At 27.3% G+C, this 19,355-nt stretch overlaps 2 pseudogenes; both read left to right on the plus strand.

Moving 5' to 3' along the window:
• Positions 1-5,718: 5,718 nt before the first annotated feature.
• On the plus strand, positions 5,719-7,425 carry LOC122859849 (annotated as a pseudogene).
• A 10,360-nt stretch (positions 7,426-17,785) lies between these two features.
• LOC122859851 lies at positions 17,786-18,823 on the plus strand (annotated as a pseudogene).
• Positions 18,824-19,355: the final 532 nt, after the last annotated feature.

The following is a 19,355-nucleotide window of genomic DNA, read 5'->3' on the forward strand; positions in this document are numbered from 1 at the left end:
ATTCCTTGACTATTTTCAAATTAACACGGGAAAAAAATTTCTAAAATCTACAAAAATGAATAAACGCGGATACAGATTTAACAAGGTTCCCATAGGATGCCCACTCTGAAATTTCTACACGATTCCTATTTCGGGTCACAGAATTCACCCTCAAAAAATTAGAATTTTAAATGCCCTCAGAACATAAGGGTAGGTAGCGATCCTTCGGGGATGTTCGGTTTTCCTCCTTGGTCCAGTTCCACTTTCCTTATGTCGCTTATATCTTATTGGTTGAGGAAAATCTTATGATTTTCCAACCTTAATTAAAATTCTTTCTAATTGTCTAATTATGACATGAGTGGTACTGAGAGAATCCCTATATTTTTAGGATTCTTTCGATATCACTCATTATATTAATTTATATTTAATTTTCTAAATTAAAATTGGCGGTAGATGCGCTTGGCAGTAGTGCCGGCTCAAGTAATTTGTTGGGGGTGCAAAACCTCTAGCTCCCTTAAATATGGTAACTTGACGATCTGCAAGATGGAGCTAGGGGTATTAAAAAGTACCCTGAATATATATCGTGAATTATTATAAAGAAAAATAAAAAAACTAACACTTTTTATTTGAAAATTTTTTCGATAAAATCACTGTTTTTTCAGCCCGTTTCTATCTGTTGATGGATTTTCCTAAAAAAAAAATGACTTTGATTTAAAAATAATATTTGGAAAAGTTGTAGCGTTTAGGAAGACAAACATAAAAAAAAAAAAAAATTTAGTAAAAAATTCAAAATGGCGGAGTGAGAAGCATGGATAAAAAAATGGACTTAGCCAAAAAATTTCATTTAGAAAAGTTTTAATCTTGATGCGAACAATTTTTTAGTAGAAAAAATATTACACCTAACCTCAAAAAAAAAAAAAATGTTTATACTTTAAACTCCGCCATTTTGAACTTTTTAAAATTTTTTTTTTTCTTTTCGTGTTTGTCTTCCTGAACGCTACATCTTTTCTGGATATCATTTTCAAATTTAAGCCATATTTTTTGAGAAAAATCCATCAACAGACAAAATTGGGCAAAAAAAAGTGATTTTATTGAAAAACTTTTCAAGTAAAAAGTGTTAGTTTTGATGTAAGAAAAATTTTGGTACGAAAAAAACATATAGTATCCATTTGTTTGAGAATAAGACCACAACTTCTAAAACAGCCTTAATAACCGACAACTGACCACGGGCACGCCCACTTGCGCACGGTAGTTCACTTAGCTTTCTGTAGCCGTAGAGCAAGCAAACGTTTTTTCTGATTTTAGTTTTTTATTAAACTTAAGTACACGTAAATTCAGTTGAAGCTAATTTGAGATCACTTAGACTCACATTAAATTCGCTCATTCAACTCAGTACAATTAAATATTAATAGTAATAATATTCAGTACACTATTCACAGACAAACCAAGTCAGATTAATATAATCTAGGCTTTGTTCGTTTTGTTCAGATCACAAGTCAAACAATATTGACCTCATTTAAAAGACTAAAACTAAGTGTATAATTTTATAAAAACATTAAATAATAACGTTCATAATTACAATAATTATCATAAGTGTAAATAATAGTGTTAAGTGAAGTAAATACAATACGAAACAAAAAAAACATTAAAATATAAATTCGATTTTTAATAATAATTTTACAATAAACAATTAATTTTTTGTTGTTTTGCGAGTGAAAATATTATTTTTACAGTATCATTAAAGTTGGTTTTGTTCCCTTTAAAACAAATAAAAAAAAAAAGAAAATCAATCAATTATTAAAATAGAAACTTAATTTTTAATAATAATTTTAAATAAACAATTTATTGTTGTTTTTGAGTGATAGTTCTTTTATTCAATAAGATAATAGCACGTTTAAGCCCTTTAAAACAAAAAAAAAATTATTGAAATCGGTCAACTATTGAAGCTAGTATCCAATTGTTAATATTAATTTAACAATAAACAATTGTTTTTGTTATTATTCTTCGGCCGCGGATGCTTCGAAAACGAAAATCGGCTCAGAGTTTAATTTGAAAGAAGAAAGGAAAGATATATATTTATAGAAGACAGATGTAGTAGGAACCGAATAAACGAGCGTGGCCGAGCGTAACCGAGTGTGAGCGCGACATCAATATATTTTCCTCTTAATTTTCTTCTCTCAATACTTCGAAGTTTTTTGACTGGACTACTAATACTTTTACGGTTCGAGTAAATACAACAGCTGTTTATACGTGTGCGCGTTCAGTCGGATATAGTCGGGTAGCGTCGGGAAGCATTGGGTGGAAATAAAACTATCTCTCTTTTTGAAATATCTATCAAGGTCACGCAGGGGAGTTTTGGGTGGGGATTCGTAAGGGGTAACGCGTTAATCAAAAATACAAAATTTTGAAAATTAATTACTTGAAAACGGGTGGTTATAAAAAAAAATTTATAAGAACTACTCCCCCACCCCTCTCTCTCCCAAAATAATATTCTCTACAACGTTTATTTGAATCATTGTATTCTAAAGCTAACAGGAAACGCAAAATTGATTTTTCTATGATTAATTATTTTTCTGAACCCTTTTTTCTGTCTCTATCAAATTTTAAACCCTACCATTCGATTCGTGAGCCTTGATTACATACCCCTATAATTTTTTTTTTTTTTTATAAAACTTGAAAATTCCCAAAGTCAGAAAGACCCTGTATCAATTAACCCTTGGTAGCAGAACAACTTAATAATTCTTTATTTTTTATTATAATATTTATGACACAGGGTCTTTCAAAAGTCCCTTATGTCTGTGAGTCGATTTCAATATAATTTTTCAGTATAAGATCTTTCAAATTAAGAGTGTTATAGATATAATTGTTATCAAGTTATTAAAAAATAAAGGGTCTTTTCAATCAGGGGTTTTGTAATTAATATTGTTGTTAATTTATAAAAAAGTAAAGGGTCTTTTGAATCAAGGGCGTCGTAGATATTATCCTTAATAAGTTACTAAAATAAAAGATCTTTATAATAAAGGGTTATGTGAGATATTGTTATTAATTTATAAAAAAATAAAGGGTCTTATCAATAAAGGGTTTTGTGATCAATATTGTTGTTAATTTATAAAAAAGTAAAGGGCCTTTTGAATCAAGGGCGTTGCAGATATTAATGTTTATAAGTTATTAAATAATAAAGGGTCTTTCTAGAAAAGGGTTTTGTGATAGATATTGTTATTAATTTATAAAGAAATAAAGGGTCATTCTAGTAAAGGGTTTTGTGATAGATATTGTTATTAATTTATGAAGAAATAAAGGGTCTTATCAATAACGAGTTTTGTGATGAATATTGTTAATAATTTATAAAGAAGTAAAGGGTCTTCAAAATCAAGGGTTTTGTGATTATTATTGTTAATAGAGTTTTGAAAATAACGGGTCTTTAAATCGGAGTATTTTTTATAATTATTTTTAATAAATTTGGAAAAATAAACGGTCTTTCAAATTAAGGGTTTTTGTGGCAATTATTTATTGTTAATGATAAAAATGTATGTGGGGTTTTATAGTCAATTGTTTATGTAATCTCTAATTTTTATCAATCATAATAGGGGTTTCATTGTCAGGGTTTTTTAAAATCATTTGCAGAGCCATCTATTGCTTTTTTTTTGTCTCATAGTTTGACTAGCAATTTTGTACCACTGTGAATTTTGCACCCTACTCCATGGTGGACCATTTGTCTGATTTAGCAAAAAAAAAAAAAAAAAGAACATATTTAGCAGTATCATTTGATAATATGTATACCTACATGTATTACTATTGATTCATTTCAGGTAAAATTGAAAATGTATAAAGAACCAGGATATTCGTGAGATAACTAACGTGTCGCAGATAACTATTTTAATTGTCGACGTAAAAATGATAGATATTCGTCAATAAATACGTCAATGATAGATATACCGGATACATCATTTATGACTAGTTAATGAAATTAGTTGTAAACTTTTCACAATTTTTATATGTAAAAAAATTCAATTTAACGAAAAATAATAGTAAAATATTGTTAACTAGACACACTGAGTGTCCAGACAAGTTTGTATTATCATAAAATGATGGATCAAAATGGTACATTTTGTTGTTTGGAAAACCAAACTTAAAATACTTGTAACTAAAATTTGTGTCGTTTTTTTAAATTTTAATGTTAAAGGTGTCAATTTATTATAAAATAATAGTGAAATATTGTTAACTAGACACACTGAGTGTCTAGACACGTTTAAATTATGATAAAATGATAGATCAAAATGGTACATTTTGCTGTTTGGAAAATCAAACTTAAAAAATACCTGTTAATAAAATATGTGTTCTTTTTTTTTAAGGTTTTATCTTAAAAGTATTTATTTAACATAAAATAATAGTATACTATTTCTAACTAGACATGGTGAGTGCCTAGACAAGTTTGAATTATGACAAAGTGATGAATAAAACGGTACATTTTGATATTCGGAAAATCAAATTTGAAAAATACTTGTAAATGAAGTTTTCTATAACTGTGAGATAAACACTGGTTCTTTCAATTATAAAAAATTAAAAATGACTTAATTTATAATCAACATTTAAATTGTTGGATCAACACAGTTTTTTATTAATTACTAAATTAAACGTGCATGACAACTACATTCTTCGATCGGTACTTGGTCTTACCGATCGAAGTATAGGTTTTTATTCGTATGACTAAAAATCTATAGGTGGAGCGCACGGCAGCCCGTCATATATCAAAATTGAGTATCATGTCCCCTTAACAAGACATTGAGATATTTACACCGGACTTGAACACGAACGCAAATGAGCGTAATAGGTCCAACCATTTTATCAACATAAGATAAATTTTTATACTACTACGCTTCAACAGTAGTGTTTATTCGAACAATTCGTATAATTGATTGAGTTTGGTAAATAATGAATAATTTTGTTTATTATTACTTTATTACAATCATTTTTTGTTAATCCACGCTCGGAATCAAACGTATGTGAACGACGTATAACCCAAGCATTCAGTACTGAAAGTCAAATTAGCTTTTGTACTACTACGAATAAACAATAATACTTATTTTAAAATATTTGAATCAAGAGGCACGGTAGTGCTTCGAGTCAAGTATGAGAAAGAAAGTAAGTGTGTTGATGAGAATATGTGTGAGATGAGATTTTCACTACTACTACCGTGCCTTATTATACATCAAATATTTTGTCCCCTTCCGTCGCGAATCTATTAAAATTTAATCAAAATATGATAGAGTTAAATGAGGATGCTGAGGTTTGGTAATGATCCCATAAATCGATGTCGAGCTTTTTTTAAAAAACAGATTTTTCCGTTGCTTAATTATATTTAAAGCATAACTTTGATATTTATAGTCTTTTCATTTTTCTCAAATCGACCAGATTTCTTCCGTTCAGTTGGTAATGGTAAACTTTGCAATTATTTTTCTCTTTTTTGTGTTGCTATATTGGCTGCACTGCATAATTTTATTATTATTTTATTTATATTCATTCATAACATAACCTCCAGAATATGTTGACTCTCACGTCAAATGCAGTTAAATGTAAGAAAAAAATAAACAAACATAAACAACATAAATATATAAATAAATAATATAAATGAATATTGTTTATGATGAGCTCATAGTTCAGTAAAAACCCAAAATGCACTCATGATTCTTGACAGCATATAAACATTCAAGAGTTACTTGTCAATATGGTCCTGAAAAAATGTCATCAAGAAATTCAGCATCTCATGACAAATATATTTTATTTTTATATATACATACAAAACATCCACCGAAAATATTTAAGGTATGTATCATTTGTTCATTTATTTATTTATTATTTTACAAATTATCATTTTATAAATTTACAAGGATGAAAGTGTATTTTCATTTGATACACTGGTAAAATAATTGTTTAAAAATAATGAATTTATAAATACTTCTAAACATGAAAAAAATTTTATAAAATTATTTAATTTATACTTCTAAACATGAAAAAAAAAAACATTTATAAATTATTTAATTTATATTATTCAAGGAATCACCAAATGGATTATTCATCAGTTTGAAAACTTTTCTTGTTTTTAGTCGTGACTTTGTTAAGTATGATGAAACTTATGAAATAATAATATTACCAAATTTTACAAGTATGATATATCCATCAGTTGATTTACCAGAACAGGTATAAATAAATAACGCTAATATAATATACAAATTGAAATATAAATTAATTTTACAGATAATAAAATCGATTACTGGAATATTAGAAGCTGAATCAGCAATTAAAATTGCTGAAAGAGAAGCATTAGCTGGTACATGGGATGGTAAAGCAAGAATAATAACAAAGTAATTATACAAAAAAATAATAATAAGTTTAAGTATAAATATTTATTTGTTTTTTTGAATTTTTAGACATGCAACAACATTGCGACAATTAAATAATGGTAAAAAAATACCACCAAGTAATTGGAAATGTGAAAAATGTGATTTGACACAAAATTTATGGTTAAATTTAACTGATGGTAGTATATTATGTGGACGTAAATTTTTTAATGGTACTGGTGGTAATGATTAATGATTATGTAAATAAGCATTATCGTACAACTGGTTATCCACTTGCTGTTAAATTAGGTACAATAACAAAAAAAGGTAATGGTGATGTTTATTCATATGATGAAAATGATATGGTTGATGATCCAAATTTAATAATACATTTATCACATTAGGGTATCAATATTTCAAATATGGAAAAAACTGAAAAATCAATGATTGAACTTGAGCTTGATTTGAATAAAAAATTTGGTGAATAGGTTGCATTACAAGAAGCATCAAGTAAATTAATACCAATTTATGGTGCTGGTTATTCTGGTATAAATAATCTTGGTAATTCATGTTATTTAAATTGTGTTATATGCAAACATTATTTATAATACCAGATTTTATTAAAAAATATGTTGATGAATATATTTGTCAAAATAAAAAATTAACTATCGTAGGCAAATGAGCGCCTGAAGGGCGCGACTAATAAGGCATGTAATCGCGTTTGTCTTTAATTTCTTGTTCCGAAATTTATTTGTACCCTATATTTTTTGTTATATTTAAACCAATCGGTTGCTTATTTGCTACCTTAAATTGATTTTTTATTTCGACAAAATTAAAAGATTGAAGACAGATAAATTCTCAAAGGAAAAATTAAGAATGTTTTATGATTTGTCAGTCGCACTTTCCAGGCGCTTATTTGCCTAAAAAAGTTTATACTAAACGTCTTAGATCATAACAAAACATGTCGTGGTTCAAGCCATTTTAAAAGATATAGGTATCGTGAAATCAAGTAGAACAATTATATCGATGATAATGTTACGTTTTGGTATAATCTAGAATTAAAAATCAATAATAAATAATAATTTAATAAATTCAACAGATACAATAACGCCAAACAAGCAATAAAAATTTTTTTTTTTAAATAATAAATTATTTTTTTATTCACACGAAATAAAAATTCACATTTTGCATTTTTATAAAATAATTTATTTTTATATTGTTTTTTATAAATTTTGGTAAGCAGTTTGCAAAGTCACCTCTGCAACGCGAGATGCCACATCCGTTGAAGTTACTAAATTATTATTTTTTAAAATGTTTAAACAATTAGAATAATGCTGACTACTATGGGAGCCATTGAATTTGATTGGTTCAGGAAATGGCACCACTTTTCATCCCTACCTAATAATTAAATTTTATGGGAATAATTTTATTTTTAATTTTAAGGAGCGTCACTCTCGTGATAACTTTGATTCGGCCAACATCTAATCAAATTTTAAATCAATCTAATTCGAATTAAATACTTAGTAAAATTTCATAAATTTATATTAAAAATTATTAATCATTTGAATTGATAAAAATATAGATAAAATAAATTTAATTCTTTCAAAGAAAGTAATAATAAATAAATAATATTATCAGTGTATTAAAACTTAATTAAATAACTGTGACAAATAATTATTCCTACAAATTTCACCCTTCCTAAATCCTAACATTGACTGTGAATTTTTCTGGGGTGTCGTTTCTCTGTGCTACGAGTTTGTGTTACCTACTGGATTATTCCAAATTATCAATATCATCAGGCGACCATCCAGATTGACACGCTCTCTATACTTTAATTTTGGATAAACCACAACAACAAGGTAGAATCTACGAAATTTACACATTCCCTCCTAACCCGTTACCCTGTAGGGAATAACAAAACAAGAGGATTATTAAAATTACGTTAAATATTAGGCTCATTAATTTGTATTATTGCTAAATTATTATTATTTTTGTTGTTTAACATTCTTTCTTTTTTTTTGTTATTTCATAAATAATACAAATTAATTAGCCTGGTACGTAACAACAATAATAATGAAATCAACAACAAATATAAAAAAATAAAAAATTTTTTTTTTCAAAAAATTAATCATGTAAAAAATTCATTATTTTTTTATCCAATCTATTTTTAATTTTTCCGTTTCATCAAATTTTCGCCTAAAACAAAGGCGTATACGTCTAAGCTTAAAACGTGAATAGTCTTGCAACATTTACATTTGAGATATTTATTTTATCAATATACAGACTGTCCCATTTGCATTGGTTAATAGATTTTTCTTGAAAAATATAGCTCAAGTTGAAAAATGATTCAAGTAAAAGTTGTAGGGTTTGGAGTGGGACCTAGAAAAAAAAAAAAAAAAAAAAAAAATTCATAATGGCGGAGTTTCAGGTATGAATATAGTTTTTTTTAATGGATACTGTATTTTTTTTTTTTGCACCAAAATGTTTTGAAATATCGTAGCCGGATCATTTATTAGACAATCAATATTGCCCTTTAAAATAATCCAACTAGATATGTAATTAATTTACCCCTGTTTATCCTGCGCAGCCAGGGCGCATAAGAAAGGTAGGGAGACGGATTTGCGTAATGTAGGGAGAGGTGAAAAGGAACCTGAAAAATGCGCGAAAATATAACACAATGATACGGTAGAAATAATTTCAAATAACACTTGTAAATTCAGTAAAAATCGGAGCACAATTTATTTATAAATTAACCCCGTTACTATTACATGAAAATGCGATACAAAACAATTATTAAATATGTAACCCAATTAAATTTTTCTCGCGTGCCGCGTCGAAAAGAGAGAACCTAAAGCCATGCGGTCGTGACGGAGTCAGAGACAGAGAAATATTAAAATTGCGAATAACCCGAACAATAATTAAATTATGACGGCCGAAATACAAGCGACGGGATTGAGAAGCAATCCAGTCGATTAATTAAACACGTCACTGACTCTACATTGACGCTACGATGACGCTTGGCTTTTACAATGTTAATATTTTTACACTTGTCATAAATTCACAGAACAAACACTGAACAAAATTTATTTAAAAGAAGGTACTTACATTGATTGTCGGTGATTTAATCTAGCAATCTAGTGACGGCGTGTACCTTGGCTTAACCTCGGAGACGCTCGCAAATTGACAGGTTAACTTGGTTACAATATCGCCAGTAACGATGTATAAAAATATATATAAATATATATATGGGGCATTCCACGTCAGTTCGGACAGTGTGAACCCTGACCCCCTCCGATTTTGGTCCCAATTTTTTTTTTTATTGTAAACACCACCAATAGCACCCCTGAATTTTTTTAGATTTTTCTGAACATTTTTAACCCCTTAAAAAAATAAAAATACCCCCTTAATATAGAGTAAACTCCAATTTGGACATAATTTAAAATTCTAATTTTTTGAGGGTGAATTCTGTGACCCGAAATAGGAATCGTGTAGAAATTTCAGAGTGGGCATCCTATGGGAACCTTGTTAAATCTGTATCCGCGTTTATTCATTTTTGTAGATTTTAGAAATTTTTTTCCCGTGTTAATTTGAAAATGGTCAAGGAATGATAAATTTTGCATTGTGATTTAATATCATGAGTCAACTGAAGAGCAGATTTTAAGCAGAAAAAAAATGACTGATTTACAAAATCGATATCTCGAATGGTTTTCGAGATATCGAACAGCAAAGATTAAGTCTTTTTTTTTGTTTATCATATATTGACGATTATATTCGTAATAAAAAAACAAAAATTATATTCGATTATTATAGTTTTTTCTACGTTGAAAACGTTAGTATTGGCAGAAATTCATTATCTTTAATATTTTTTCAGGTATTTATGATTAACGGTGAGAAAAATCGATTTTTTTCGATCATTTAAAAATTTTTCTAAAGATAAATAAAACACTACAAAATATTTAGAATAAATATTAGAAATATTCAAAGTCAAGAAATGTTTTATTTATTATCAATAATTATTGTTATTTAAATTATTATTATCATCAATATTACTGTTATTTTTCATTGATTTTTTTATTACTATCACAATTTTGCATCATAAGATTTTCATGAAGATGAAAAAAAAAATTTGGAAAATCGCTTGGAATCATCAAAACGGTTACAGTCACTGCAAAGTTTGCACTGTCTAATTCCCAATAAAAATGGTTCAATAACTGGAAAACGTTTTTCTGCTTCTCAAAACAGCAAATGTTTTAAAATGACATGATTTTCTTGCAGAATTCAATTACATTGTTGCCATAATTTAAGTGATTGTGATAATAATAAAAAATCATAATAACAGTAATATTGATGATAATAATAATTTAAATAACAATAATTATTGATAATAAATAAAAACATTTTACGTAGGTGGGACGCTTCGCGTATTTTTAATACCTACAATTCGTATATTTTCGTTCCTTTTAAAAAGTAATTATTAAAGCCGTAAATGCTAAAAATATCAAATTTGTCATTTTGTCTTTTTTTTTTCGAAATTAATAACTCTTAAACTATCCATCCGATTAACTTCCACCAACTAATTTAAAGTTTTATTTTATTTTTATCTACAATTTGCCGCAAATATGAACGCGATATCCTAAAAATTGACAAAGATATTCATGATTAATTACAAAATTTTATTTTCGGAGTCACGGAACTGATTAACATTGAAAACTGTCAAAATTATGGTGAGGCAGATTAGTCGCACGAAGTTGGCAGCCCTGCTCAGTAAAACGCACTCACACAGATGAACATATGTTCATAATAATATTCCGTAGTAAACAAAACGAATAACGATAACCTATGAGCAATATAACATTTATTTAAAAAAAAAAAAATGAACTAATTAATAATTGCACATGACCCACCGGAGTATTGAGAATTTTAATTTTCGTCACAAGTGATTTCTTGACTTTGAATATTTCTAATATTTATTTTAAATATTTTGTAGTGTTTTATTTATCTTTAGAAAAATTTTTGAATGATCGAAAAAAACCGATTTTTCTCACCGTTAATCATAAATACCTGAAAAAATATTAAAGATAATGAATTTCTGCCAATACTAACGTTTTCTACGTAGAAAAAACTATAATAATCGAATATAATTTTTGTTTTTCTATTACGAATATAATCGTCAATATATGATAAACAAAAAAAAAGAACTAATCTTTGCTGTTCGATATCTCGAAAACCATTCGAGATATCGATTTTGTAAATCAGTCATTTTTTTCTGCTTAAAATCTGCTTTTCAGTTGACTCATGATATTAAATCACAATGCAAAATTTATCATTCCTTGACTATTTTCAAATTAACACGGGAAAAAAATTTCTAAAATCTACAAAAATGAATAAACGCGGATACAGATTTAACAAGGTTCCCATAGGATGCCCACTCTGAAATTTCTACACGATTCCTATTTCGGGTCACAGAATTCACCCTCAAAAAATTAGAATTTTAAATGCCCTCAGAACATAAGGGTAGGTAGCGATCCTTCGGGGATGTTCGGTTTTCCTCCTTGGTCCAGTTCCACTTTCCTTATGTCGCTTATATCTTATTGGTTGAGGAAAATCTTATGATTTTCCAACCTTAATTAAAATTCTTTCTAATTGTCTAATTATGACATGAGTGGTACTGAGAGAATCCCTATATTTTTAGGATTCTTTCGATATCACTCATTATATTAATTTATATTTAATTTTCTAAATTAAAATTGGCGGTAGATGCGCTTGGCAGTAGTGCCGGCTCAAGTAATTTGTTGGGGGTGCAAAACCTCTAGCTCCCTTAAATATGGTAACTTGACGATCTGCAAGATGGAGCTAGGGGTATTAAAAAGTACCCTGAATATATATCGTGAATTATTATAAAGAAAAATAAAAAAACTAACACTTTTTATTTGAAAATTTTTTCGATAAAATCACTGTTTTTTCAGCCCGTTTCTATCTGTTGATGGATTTTCCTAAAAAAAAAATGACTTTGATTTAAAAATAATATTTGGAAAAGTTGTAGCGTTTAGGAAGACAAACATAAAAAAAAAAAAAAATTTAGTAAAAAATTCAAAATGGCGGAGTGAGAAGCATGGATAAAAAAATGGACTTAGCCAAAAAATTTCATTTAGAAAAGTTTTAATCTTGATGCGAACAATTTTTTAGTAGAAAAAATATTACACCTAACCTCAAAAAAAAAAAAAATGTTTATACTTTAAACTCCGCCATTTTGAACTTTTTAAAATTTTTTTTTTTCTTTTCGTGTTTGTCTTCCTGAACGCTACATCTTTTCTGGATATCATTTTCAAATTTAAGCCATATTTTTTGAGAAAAATCCATCAACAGACAAAATTGGGCAGAAAAAAGTAATTTTATTGAAAAACTTTTCAAGTAAAAAGTGTTAGTTTTGATGTAAGAAAAATTTTGGTACGAAAAAAAAATATAGTATCCATTTGTTTGAGAATAAGACCACAACTTCTAAAACAGCCTTAATAACCGACTATGCACTTAGCTTTCTGTAGCCGTAGAGCAAGCACACGTTTTTTCTGATTTTAGTTTTTTATTAAACTTAAGTACACGTAAATTCAGTTGAAGCTAATTTGAGATCACTTAGACTCACATTAAATTCGCTCATTCAACTCAGTACAATTAAATATTAATAGTAATAATATTCAGTACACTATTCACAGACAAACCAAGTCAGATTAATATAATCTAGGCTTTGTTCGTTTTGTTCAGATCACAAGTCAAACAATATTGACCTCATTTAAAAGACTAAAACTAAGTGTATAATTTTATAAAAACATTAAATAATAACGTTCATAATTACAATAATTATCATAAGTGTAAATAATAGTGTTAAGTGAAGTAAATACAATACGAAACAAAAAAAAAAAAAAAAAAAGATTAAAATAGAAATTCGATTTTTAATAATAATTTTACAATAAACAATTAATTTTTTGTTGTTTTGCGAGTGAAAATATTATTTTTACAGTATCATTAAAGTTGGTTTTGTTCCCTTTAAAACAAATAAAAAAAAAAAGAAAATCAATCAATTATTAAAATAGAAACTTAATTTTTAATAATAATTTTACAATAAACAATTTCTGTTATTGTTGTTTTTTGAGTGATAGTTCTTTTTATTCAATAAGATAATAGCACGTTTTAAGCCCTTTAAAACAAAAAAAAAATTATTGAAATCGGTCAACTATTGAAGCTAGTATCCAATTGTTAATATTAATTTAACAATAAACAATTGTTTTTGTTATTATTCTTCGGCCGCGGATGCTTCGAAAACGAAAATCGGCTCAGAGTTTAATTTGAAAGAAGAAAGGAAAGATATATATTTATAGAAGACAGATGTAGTAGGAACCGAATAAACGAGCGTGGCCGAGCGTAACCGAGTGTGAGCGCGACATCAATATATTTTCCTCTTAATTTTCTTCTCTCAATACTTCGAAGTTTTTTGACTGGACTACTAATACTTTTACGGTTCGAGTAAATACAACAGCTGTTTATACGTGTGCGCGTTCAGTCGGATATAGTCGGGTAGCGTCGGGAAGCATTGGGTGGAAATAAAACTATCTCTCTTTTTGAAATATCTATCAAGGTCACGCAGGGGAGTTTTGGGTGGGGATTCGTAAGGGGTAACGCGTTAATCAAAAATACAAAATTTTGAAAATTAATTACTTGAAAACGGGTGGTTATAAAAAAAAATTTATAAGAACTACTCCCCCACCCCTCTCTCTCCCAAAATAATATTCTCTACAACGTTTATTTGAATCATTGTATTCTAAAGCTAACAGGAAACGCAAAATTGATTTTTCTATGATTAATTATTTTTCTGAACCCTTTTTTCTGTCTCTATCAAATTTTAAACCCTACCATTCGATTCGTGAGCCTTGATTACATACCCCTATAATTTTTTTTTTTTTTTATAAAACTTGAAAATTCCCAAAGTCAGAAAGACCCTGTATCAATTAACCCTTGGTAGCAGAACAACTTAATAATTCTTTATTTTTTATTATAATATTTATGACACAGGGTCTTTCAAAAGTCCCTTATGTCTGTGAGTCGATTTCAATATAATTTTTCAGTATAAGATCTTTCAAATTAAGAGTGTTATAGATATAATTGTTATCAAGTTATTAAAAAATAAAGGGTCTTTTCAATCAGGGGTTTTGTAATTAATATTGTTGTTAATTTATAAAAAAGTAAAGGGTCTTTTGAATCAAGGGCGTCGTAGATATTATCCTTAATAAGTTACTAAAAATAAAGGATCTTTTTAATAAAGGGTTTTGTGAGATATTGTTATTAATTTATAAAGAAATAAAGGGTCTTTCCAATAAAGGGTTTTGTGATTAATATTGTTGTTAATTTATAAAAGAGTAAAGGGCCTTTCGAATCAAGGGCGTTGTAGATATTAATGTTTATAAGTTATTAAATAATATAGGGTCTTTCTAGTAAAGGGTTATGTGATAGATATTGTTATTAATTTATAAAGAAATAGGGGGTCTTACCAATAAAAGGTTTTGTGATTAATATTGTTATTAATTTATTAAGAAATAAAAGGTCTTTCTAATAACGAGTTTTGTGAAGAATATTGTTAATAATTTATAAAGAAGTGAAGGGTCTTCAAAATCAAGGGTTTTGTGATTATTATTGTTAATAGAGTTTTAAAAATAACGGGTCTTTAAATTGGAGTAATTTTTATAATTATTTTCAATAAATTTGGAAAAATAAACGGTCTTTTAAATCAAGGGTTTTTGTGGTAATTATTTATTGTTAATTATAAAAATGAATGTGGGGTTTTAAAGTCAATTGTTTATGTAATCTCCAATTTTTATCAATCATAATAGGGGTTTCATTGTCAGGGTTTTTTAAAATCATATGCAGAGCCATCTATTGCTTTTTTTTTGTCTCGTAGTTTGACTAGCAATTTTGTACCACTGTGAATTTTGCACCCTACTCCATGGTGGACCATTTGTCTGATTTAGCAAAAAAAAAAAAAAAAAGAACATATTTAGCAGTATCATTTGATAATATGTATACCTACATGTATTACTATTGATTCATTTCAGGTAAAATTGAAAATGTATAAAGAACCAGGATATTCGTGAGATAACTAACGTGTCGCAGATAACTATTTTAATTGTCGACGTAAAAATGATAGATATTCGTCAATAAATACGTCAATGATAGATATACCGGATACATCATTTATGACTAGTTAATGAAATTAGTTGTAAACTTTTCACAATTTTTATATGTAAAAAAATTCAATTTAACGAAAAATAATAGTAAAATATTGTTAACTAGACACACTGAGTGTCCAGACAAGTTTGTATTATCATAAAATGATGGATCAAAATGGTACATTTTGTTGTTTGGAAAACCAAACTTAAAAAATACTTGTAACTAAAATTTGTGTCGTTTTTTTAAATTTTAATGTTAAAGGTGTCAATTTATTATAAAATAATAGTGAAATATTGTTAACTAGACACACTGAGTGTCTAGACACGTTTAAATTATGATAAAATGATAGATCAAAATGGTACATTTTGCTGTTTGGAAAATCAAACTTAAAAAATACCTGTTAATAAAATATGTGTTCTTTTTTTTTAAGGTTTTATCTTAAAAGTATTTATTTAACATAAAATAATAGTATACTATTTCTAACTAGACATGGTGAGTGCCTAGACAAGTTTGAATTATGACAAAGTGATGAATAAAACGGTACATTTTGATATTCGGAAAATCAAATTTGAAAAATACTTGTAAATGAAGTTTTCTATAACTGTGAGATAAACACTGGTTCTTTCAATTATAAAAAATTAAAAATGACTTAATTTATAATCAACATTTAAATTGTTGGATCAACACAGTTTTTTATTAATTACTAAATTAAACGTGCATGACAACTACATTCTTCGATCGGTACTTGGTCTTACCGATCGAAGTATAGGTTTTTATTCGTATGACTAAAAATCTATAGGTGGAGCGCACGGCAGCCCGTCATATATCAAAATTGAGTATCATGTCCCCTTAACAAGACATTGAGATATTTACACCGGACTTGAACACGAACGCAAATGAGCGTAATAGGTCCAACCATTTTATCAACATAAGATAAATTTTTATACTACTACGCTTCAACAGTAGTGTTTATTCGAACAATTCGTATAATTGATTGAGTTTGGTAAATAATGAATAATTTTGTTTATTATTACTTTATTACAATCATTTTTTGTTAATCCACGCTCGGAATCAAACGTATGTGAACGACGTATAACCCAAGCATTCAGTACTGAAAGTCAAATTAGCTTTTGTACTACTACGAATAAACAATAATACTTATTTAAATAATTTGAATCAAGAGGCACGGTAGTGCTTCGAGTCAAGTATGAGAAAGAAAGTAAGTGTGTTGATGAGAATATGTGTGAGATGAGATTTTCACTACTACTACCGTGCCTTATTATACATCAAATATTTTGTCCCCTTCCGTCGCGAATCTATTAAAAATTTAATCAAAATATGATAGAGTTAAATGAGGATGCTGAGGTTTGGTAATGATCCCATAAATCGATGTCGAGCTTTTTTTTTAAAAAAAATCAGATTTTTCCGTTGCTTAATTATATTTAAAGCATAACTTTGATATTTACGGTCTTTTCATTTTTCTCAAATCGACCAGATTTCTTCCGTTCAGTTGGTAATGGTAAACTTTGCAATTATTTCTTTTCTCTTTTTTTGTGTTGCTATATTGGCTGCACTGCATAATTTTATTATTATTTTATTTATATTCATTCATAACATAACCTCCAGAATATGTTGACTCTCACGTCAAATGCAGTTAAATGTAAGAAAAAAAATAAACAACATAAACAACATAAATATATAAATAAATAATATAAATGAATATTGTTTATGATGAGCTCATAGTTCAGTAAAAAAAATCCCAAAATGCACTCATGATTCTTGACAGCATATAAAAAACATTCAAGAGTTACTTGTCAATATGGTCCTGAAAAATGTCATCAAGAAATTCAGCATCTCATGACAAATATATTTTATTTTATATATACATACAAAACATCCACCGAAAATATTTAAGGTATGTATCATTTGTTCATTTATTTATTTATTATTTTACAAATTATCATTTTATAAATTTACAAGGATGAAAGTGTATTTTCATTTGATACACTGGTAAAATAATTGTTTAAAAATAATGAATTTATAAATACTTCTAAACATGAAAAAAAAAAAATTTATAAATTATTTAATTTATACTTCTAAACATGAAAAAAAAAAACATTTATAAATTATTTAATTTATATTATTCAAGGAATCACCAAATGGATTATTCATCAGTTTGAAAACTTTTCTTGTTTTTAGTCGTGACTTTGTTAAGTATGATGAAACTTATGAAATAATAATATTACCAAATTTTACAAGTATGATATATCCATCAGTTGATTTACCAGAACAGGTATAAATAAATAACGCTAATAATAATATACAAATTGAAATATAAATTAATTTTACAGATAATAAAATCGATTACTGGAATATTAGAAGCTGAATCAGCAATTAAAATTGCTGAAAGAGAAGCATTAGCTGGTACATGGGATGGTAAAGCAAGAATAATAACAAAGTAATTATACAAAAAAATAATAATAAGTTTAAGTATAAATATTTATTTGTTTTTTTGAATTTTTAGACATGCAACAACATTGCGACAATTAAATAATGGTAAAAAAATACCACCAAGTAATTGGAAATGTGAAAAATGTGATTTGACACAAAATTTATGGTTAAATTTAACTGATGGTAGTATATTATGTGGACGTAAATTTTTTAATGGTACTGGTGGTAATGATTAATGATTATGTAAATAAGCATTATCGTACAACTGGTTATCCACTTGCTGTTAAATTAGGTACAATAACAAAAAAAGGTAATGGTGATGTTTATTCATATGATGAAAATGATATGGTTGATGATCCAAATTTAATAATACATTTATCACATTAGGGTATCAATATTTCAAATATGGAAAAAACTGAAAATCAATGATTGAACTTGAGCTTGATTTGAATAAAAAATTTGGTGAATAGGTTGCATTACAAGAAGCATCAAGTAAATTAATACCAATTTATGGTGCTGGTTATTCTGGTATAAATAATCTTGGTAATTCATGTTATTTAAATTGTGTTATATGCAAACATTATTTATAATACCAGATTTTATTAAAAAATATGTTGATGAATCAGTTAATATATTTTATGATAATTATAATGATCCAGCAAATAATTTTGATACACAAGTATCAGAACTTGGTTGTGGTTTATTATCTGGTAAATATTTAATTAAACCAAATAATAAATTAAATTAAATTAAATAATAAAGATTATAATCGTCAAGGTATATCAGCAAGAATGTTTAAAAATTTAATATCACGTGGACATCCTGGTTTTTTAATCTAAAATAATTTATAGGATGACTTAATTAACAAACACAGAATTTTTTAAAATTTTATTTTTTTTGTTCGATTTCTCGACCCTTTGTACGAGCTTGAAGTCATATTAAAAAATGATATCAGCTGGTATCAGCTGATTGAGATATGTATATATATGTAGCACTATTTATCTTTCATTTAGATTTTTAACTATAGGTATATTATTTTTTTGACACATTCACATTCCACACACGCCAACAATGTTATTATCAACGATAAACAAACTGACAAATGACAATGTCAACAACAGTGTCATGTCAGACTACCAACAATTATTGGATAATGTAAAATACAATACATAATAACAAATAAAATAGAACAAAAAGCTATAGTTTTATCAGGAGAAGCTCTAGAATCTGATGATGAAGCTGTTGACATAAAAAGTGTATGTTAAATGATAATTCTCATTGTTTATTTCATATGTATACATAATAATTGATTTTTTGTATAAGAAACATTTTTATCAGCTTATCATCTAGACTTAGTTGTTATCAAATTTT

The sequence above is a fragment of the Aphidius gifuensis genome, linkage group LG6 (assembly GCF_014905175.1).
Source record: "Aphidius gifuensis isolate YNYX2018 linkage group LG6, ASM1490517v1, whole genome shotgun sequence".
NCBI classification, from domain to species: domain Eukaryota; kingdom Metazoa; phylum Arthropoda; class Insecta; order Hymenoptera; family Braconidae; genus Aphidius; species Aphidius gifuensis.